The following is a 7,223-nucleotide window of genomic DNA, read 5'->3' on the forward strand; positions in this document are numbered from 1 at the left end:
GACTGAAACAGCAACTGCTTTTGTTTACAAAAATCACCTGCATCAAGTCAGGTTCTGATGTTTTGTTCGAGTTCCGATGCAAACTTTTCTCGACATTTTACATCAACATCTGATTATATCGAATACTGATGCAATCGAGTACCGGGATTCTACTGTGTATTTAAAAGGATGGGTTATAATACAACAGCTAATTAGCCCACACAGCACTACAGAGGGCTCAGTTCAACTCACGTTCATGGAACAGTTGAAGGTCCTTCAACTCAAGTTAGTGGCTCGTCCAATGTCAAGGAAGCAGACATCAGAATCTGTCCTCAGGTAAGATGAGCAGAGACTGCTGGGCAGACAGTAGACACGGGTGCATGATCCATGGTTGGCTTGACCCACAGGTAGTGCAACACACAGTTGAGGCAAAAGACAAGCTCAGGCAGCAGCATATTGGTCTGATCACCAGGGAGAAAAAGAGGAGGCTGGCCTTGGAAAGTCATTTATCTCAGTAGCCTTTCAATCTAGCTGCGACCTGATGGACAGTCTAAACTCTGCCCACATGTTTCTAACAGGAGCCACGTGGCAGAACAAACCTATCACAAGAAAAGATAAAGAAAAGAATCACTATACCAAAAAAGAAGTTGTTGACATTCAACCATTTCAAGAGATAGCATATAAGCAAGAATGATACTAAAGGAAGAAGTCTAAGCTGTACTAAAGACATTAGTGGGGGAAAAAGGCTCTAGGACAGTGGTTCTCAACCTTTGGGTCACGAACCCTTTGGGGGTCGAACAACACTTTCCCAGGGGTCGCCCGATTCATAACAGTAGCAAAATTAAGTTATGAAGTAGCAACGAAAGTAATTTTATGGTTGGGGGGTCACCACAACACGAGAAACTGTATTAAAGGGTCACAGCATTAGGAAGGTTGAGAACCACTGCTCTAGGAATTGATGGAATATTGATTAAAATGTTGCAACAAGCTGATGAAACACTAGAAGCACTCACTTGTCCAGATATACCTAAAAATATCTGGGAGATAGCTACCCTGGCTAACTGATTGGAAGAGAACTATATTTTGACCCATTCCAATGACTGAAGTAAAAATGATGCATTTGAATTATGGTGCTAGTGAAGAATATTGAAAGTACCAACAAATCTGTCCTGGAATAAGTATAACCAGAATGTCCCTTAGAAGCAAGGATGGTGAGACTTTCTAGCACATTCTTTGGTCATGTTAACAGGCGTGGCCAGTCCCTGGAGAAGGAAGACCCTTGACATGTTGGATTGACACAGTGGTTGCAACAATGGGCTGAAACGTAAGAAAAATTGGGAGGATCTCTCAGGACGGGGCAGCATTTAGGAAACTGACCAGATAGCATCTAACAAAAGGTCCTTGCTTTGGTTCACATTTCAGTCTAAAGTCATTTCCAATGCTCTCTGATGCATCCATGTGATATCTTGTCTCTGATGGTATAGCAAGCAGACATGTGAATACCTTTTCCAACACCAGGAACCTATCTCCCTTTGCATTGACAGGCATCCAAATCAAATCAGTGTACATTTGCTATGTTGATTGCTGCTTCTCCAAACTGCAGCGCATTACTTGTGAAAGGTACTTTACTTTTCAGATCATGATGGCCATTTTGACCAGTGCTGGCTAGGAATCTAAAATAATCCCTTGAGTCCTCATTTGTCTATCAGCTAGTGATGTAAGTGGGCCTCATCCACACCAGCATGACAATGAGGGGCTTCCTCCCTTTGGCTCTTTAGGACCACTGACACTCAGACTGGTGGTAAAATCCAAGACACCAGGCAGAAGCAAGACACAATAGGAGCATCATCAATCCAGCTGCTCTGGATGTAAGTTTTAGTTGCTCTCACACTGGATTGATCTCTCAAGCTCCCGAATCTTGCTCCCAACTCTCCAGCAGCCCTGACATCTCTTACATTACATTTTCAGTATTTCTTTAAGAGAGCAAAGTAATTAGTATGGGCCTCAGAGATTCACAAAGTTCACAGTAAAACATGGTTTGTTTTCACAGCTGTGCCTATAGGCTCAAATGATGCCTTTTTGAGGGAGACAGCATGATGTAATGCTGGTGACAGCACAATGGTCATCCCACTCAAGAGAAGGACATTGTGATCTCAATGGGAAAGGAAAGTGGTGCTTTCATCTGTGAGCTTAGATCCCATTTACTGCAGTCATTTCAAACCTCTGAGCAGGGCTGGGAATGGAAATTACTACAAGCTGCTGAAGACAGACGACATCATCTTGCCACCCACAAATGTTATGGGCTTGACAGCTCAGAAAATGGCATACATTAGAAGGAAGACAACTGCAAATTGCCAATTTTGCATTTGAGGGGTATTTGTTCCCAACCAGCTATTCTGTTCCTGACATTTTCTTTTGGTTTGGCAACTGCCACTACAATATAATTATGGCCATGACAACAAGTCATTAGCTTCCCCCAGAGCCATGGTCAACAGCTCCATCTGCGTGGAATAAAGTACGTGTTAGCACCCTCTCCCATCAGATCTTTCACACTAGGGAGCTCTGGGGAGAGATTTCAATGAGTACATATGTCATTGAGTTGGTAGTCCTCATGCAATTTTTCCTGCTATAAGGCTAATTACCTGGCTTTTCAGCCAATCACCCGAACCCATGAATATTGAGTGTATAATGAAGTTGCCATGGATCATACAAAGGGTGTTGCCTGCCCCTATATTCTACAGCTGCTCTTGTGTTTTTGCTGGAATTCTGGCCATGGTTTTCTGTGCTAAAATTCTGTCCTGTTAAAGGACACTCCTCATCTCTACACACCCTGGAGCTGCATCTACCTACAGCTCTAGAGTTACTGGCATTCTGCATATGCTGTTACATTCATATTACAGAACTGAAATGGAATGGAAGTCAAAGACACCGGTCAGCTGAGCATAAACCCATACAACCCACTGCTGTGGAGCTGATTCTGGCTCAGAATGACGCTCACTCTACGCTGTTGGCAAGACTGTAAATCTTTTTTTTTTTTTTAAGACTGTACATCTTTACGGGAGTAGACAGACTCATCTTCCCACACACAGAGCAGCCAGTGAGTTTGAACCACCAACCCTGCTGTTCGCAGCCTGATATAAACCCACAGCAACACTAGGACTCCTTAAGAAAAAGTGACACCCAAATCCTAAGGCATCTGGAGCACAAAGAAAAGTCCTAGATGTCCTCATCCGCTCCTTCTCAGAGCTAGCTCTCGTCCACCTGGAGCTTCGTGGAAAACCTGATTTTAATTATGTCTTAATCATCAGTTTCTCTTTTCAGTGCCCACTACCCTCTCTCTCAGGGGCTCCATGTGTTTCAATGAGCAACTACCAAACAAGTGCAATTTCCACATGACCCTTTCAGGAACAATCATTCCTGAACCTCAGACGAAATCTCTAAAATGAGCCACTATACAATTTCGTTGCTTTATTCATGTGAAATTCCTGGATGATGACATATTTGGAGATAATAATTGCTCAGAATTTAAATCGTTCTTATAATATATACATATATTATGCAAATGCCATCTATTATGTAAAATGCCATCAGTGTCTGCTTACCAAAAGCATAAATAACTTTGTAAATAAATAATAGACTATAAATAAACAGATAAACAAGCACAAGAAATGACCTAACATTAGTTCTACCATCTACAATTAACCCATGTGTTTAATGGCCAGGTTGGCACAGTAAACGTCTATCTCACTGGGACTATCTGACTTTCAGTCAGTCACAGGCAACATAGTGACCTGTCGGTCTCACCCAGTCAACACAGAGTCCAGACATTTGCTTGTCAGCTCTCTTCTTCTCTTCTTCACCCTCTCTATTTATTAGCAGGTTTAGGGCTTCTCTTATTTCATTTGCTCACTTCATGATTGACCTAGTGCAAATACCATTGCAGCACATCTTTTCTAAAAATGGATCAAAGCTTCCCACTACTCCCAGGATAAATGATATATACCCACCCCCAGACATGGCACAGGACCGGGCAGTGTTCTGTTCTGTTGTACACAGGGTTGTTATACGTCAGAACTGACTGGATGGCACCGAACAACAATATTCCCAGTCAAAGGCTCATTCATCTCTTCCCACAACCAACCTCACTGGTTTGCTCCCAAGAAATGGAAGTCCTCAAGGTTCTGAGTGGGGCATGTCCAGATATACTGAGTCGGTGGCTGCAGAAGGGAGAAGTAACTTTCACTCAAAAAGCCTGCAAAGCAAGGGATGGCCTCATCAGGCAGCCAAGTTACAGTAAACTAATTTTAATGTTAAAAAGTAAACCCCTATTTTAATGTTATATTCTTTCAGAGACCTGGATACTTCTTTGGAAGTCTCAATTTTAGAAGAATGAAATATCTGTTAAAGGAGAAAACCTGAATGGAAATTCATCACACAAAGGTAGGCTGGAAAAACCTTAAGACCACAGTCATTGAGAATCCTAAAGATCAAAGGGACTTTGTAGCACCACTGGACATGGTCTAGAAACACAAACCCACTGCCATCAAGTGGACTTCAACATACAAGGACTCCATAGGACAGAACAGAACTGCCACATAGAGCATCCTTGGTGTGTTAGTCTGGGATGACTATAGAAACAAAGTCAGAGACACTCACGTGTGTAAGAGAGAACTCTATATCAAGAAGTATTATGAATCAATAGAACATCCCAGCTCAGTCCAGATCAAGTCCATACGTTTGACATTAGCCCACAAGTCTGATATTAGCCCAGGAATTCCTCTTCAGACTCATGCAGCACATGCCATGATGCTGAACACAGGCAGATCGCAGGACAGTGGATGGGAAGTCTTGTGGATTCAATGGCGGTGGAAGCATCTCCAGGTCTCTGGCTGCTGTCAGCATAGCTCCATGTGGCTTGTCAACAGGAAGGTCTAGAAGATAGTGTGTCCCACCTCCAGGGTGGAAGAGAAGAAGTCCCAGAATTCTCCTGAGAAGGCTACACCCACAAGGAGGGATCATCAGGCTGTGACCTGATTGACAGATTAGACTCTACCCCTTCATTCTTTTTTTTTTTCCCCCTTCATTCTTTTATCGGGTTGACATGAAATTGTGTAACTACCACACGTGGCTATAAACCTTTATGGGAGTAGATTGCCACATCTTTCTACTATGGATTGACTAGTAAGTTTGCACCATCAATCTTTTGTTTAGCAACTAAGTGCTTAACCACTGCACCACCACAGTTCCTTAAGTAACTACATACTCATAGAAGATAAATGTCGGATATATTAATATATTCACTTGATCAGCATTATGTACTGTGACGTCACACAAACAAAACAATAACTCTGAACTCACTGCCATTGTATAGATTCCAACTGATAGTGCCCTTATAGGACAGATAGAATTGCCTCTGGATTCTCAAGACTGTAGAAAACCTCTTCTTTCTCCCTTGGAGCAGCTGGTGGATTTGAACTATAGACCTTACAGTTAGCAATCCAACACATAACTCACTACAGCACCAGTCAAATCATAGCTTCCTTAATATCTTATTTTAAGAAGGTGGTGAGGTCTATCTGTACTGTATCATCATTCACTTTTCTTGGAACATTGAAGTCATATTGCAGCATGTTGATAAAATGATGGTAATAAAAATCATAGTAAAGAAGCAAGTTTTTAAAATTACAATTTTAATGGAAACTCTATTTTTTTTTAAAAAATCAGTATTTTTAACTCAGTATATATGAACTTAAAATATTATACCAGGAATTACTTTCCCTTGGACCTAGATAGGTGTACAGAAGTAGGAAAAGTCCTGCTGTAAATTAAATGCATGATTTTATTTCTACCTCAAGGCAAGACATTCATGTTTGAAGCCACAAGCTATCAAACGAGGTTTACTGGATGCCGTGAACTAATGGTGCAAGGACATTTTTAACTTTAGAAATTCTGTTACCAGTGAAACTATCTCAGATTGCCTCCAAGCCAGTCTTCTAAATGTATAGGGTATGAATTCTAGAAGCCAATTATTCATGACTTGTGAGTAATATAACGGGGAGGCCAATAAGACTCTCAAGTAGCACCTACAGCAGACCAAAGTAAATACACCACCCCCTTCTAAGCTAACAACGGGACAATGACAGAATATTTCAAAGTATTGATAAGCCCACCAAAGTGCACACAATACTTGATTATAGTTTGATCCCATAAAAAGGAAGAAAGTTCTATTACCAATTAGGTTGCCAGTTAATTGTTGTTGTTTTTTAAGAATCTATAAATGAGTTCAATTGCCTTCTTAAGAAAGAGTGCGGGGGTTGTGACAGAGATGTAAGAACCCCCAATAAAAGTATCTAATTAAAAAAAAAAAGATTGCGTGTGAGGAAGAAGAAAATGTTCTAAAATTGATTATGGTGATGATTACACAATTCTTCTTAATATAATTGAACTATTGAATTGTATTATGTGAAGTAGGTGCCAGTAAAATTATTTTTTATAAACAACCCAAAAAAACCTTCTCTATAATGTTGATTATATATGTTCCACAGTCTGGAAGGAGAAATCCAAAATCAGATACTAGTGTGACTCAGGCATGTTTTGATTTCAAATATGAATTATTGTAATAATTTTTATAAAAAATAAGTCATTGTAATTAAAAAAAGAGTGCGGAGGAGGAAGGTGATAATGAAGTAACGAGTCAGGGTTATTTGCTTTGGGTTATTATAATATTTTAAACTGTTGTCCTGGGCATTTCTGTGAAAAAATCCAGTTATAGCTATTTTCTCAAAAGAAAAGAAAAAGAAAATCACAAAAATTGAACCAAATGGTCCCAGATAGAAAACTTCATAATAACATCCAAACCAGCAAGGGAATTCAAAAGAATATGAATGACACGGGGAGGGGATGAGGTCAGATGTTACTACCAGTATTATTCCTTTTGTCTCCCTAGTCAGAATATTCAGTTTTCAAATATGGACTCAAGACTGGTTTTCCTTTGTCTTAAAAGATCAATAGAATTGCCTTTTGAGTTAATAATCTACTAGACTATCCCTCCTTAATGTCCACACTATTTAGCATAAATAACCATAATCCTGGTATTTATCTTATCAATAATTTCAGTGCCCTGATAAAGACACAGAGGATCTGAGCAACTTTCCTGCCTGCTAACTTTTAAGGGCAATAGAGGATGCACTGTGTCTCAGGATACCCAGAGCCTGGGGTCAACAGATGTGATCTTCAAGTTCAGC

This window comes from Echinops telfairi, unplaced genomic scaffold, assembly GCF_000313985.2.
Source record: "Echinops telfairi isolate 266 unplaced genomic scaffold, ASM31398v2 ScPeMD7_655;HRSCAF=1070, whole genome shotgun sequence".
In the NCBI taxonomy this organism is placed as follows: domain Eukaryota; kingdom Metazoa; phylum Chordata; class Mammalia; order Afrosoricida; family Tenrecidae; genus Echinops; species Echinops telfairi.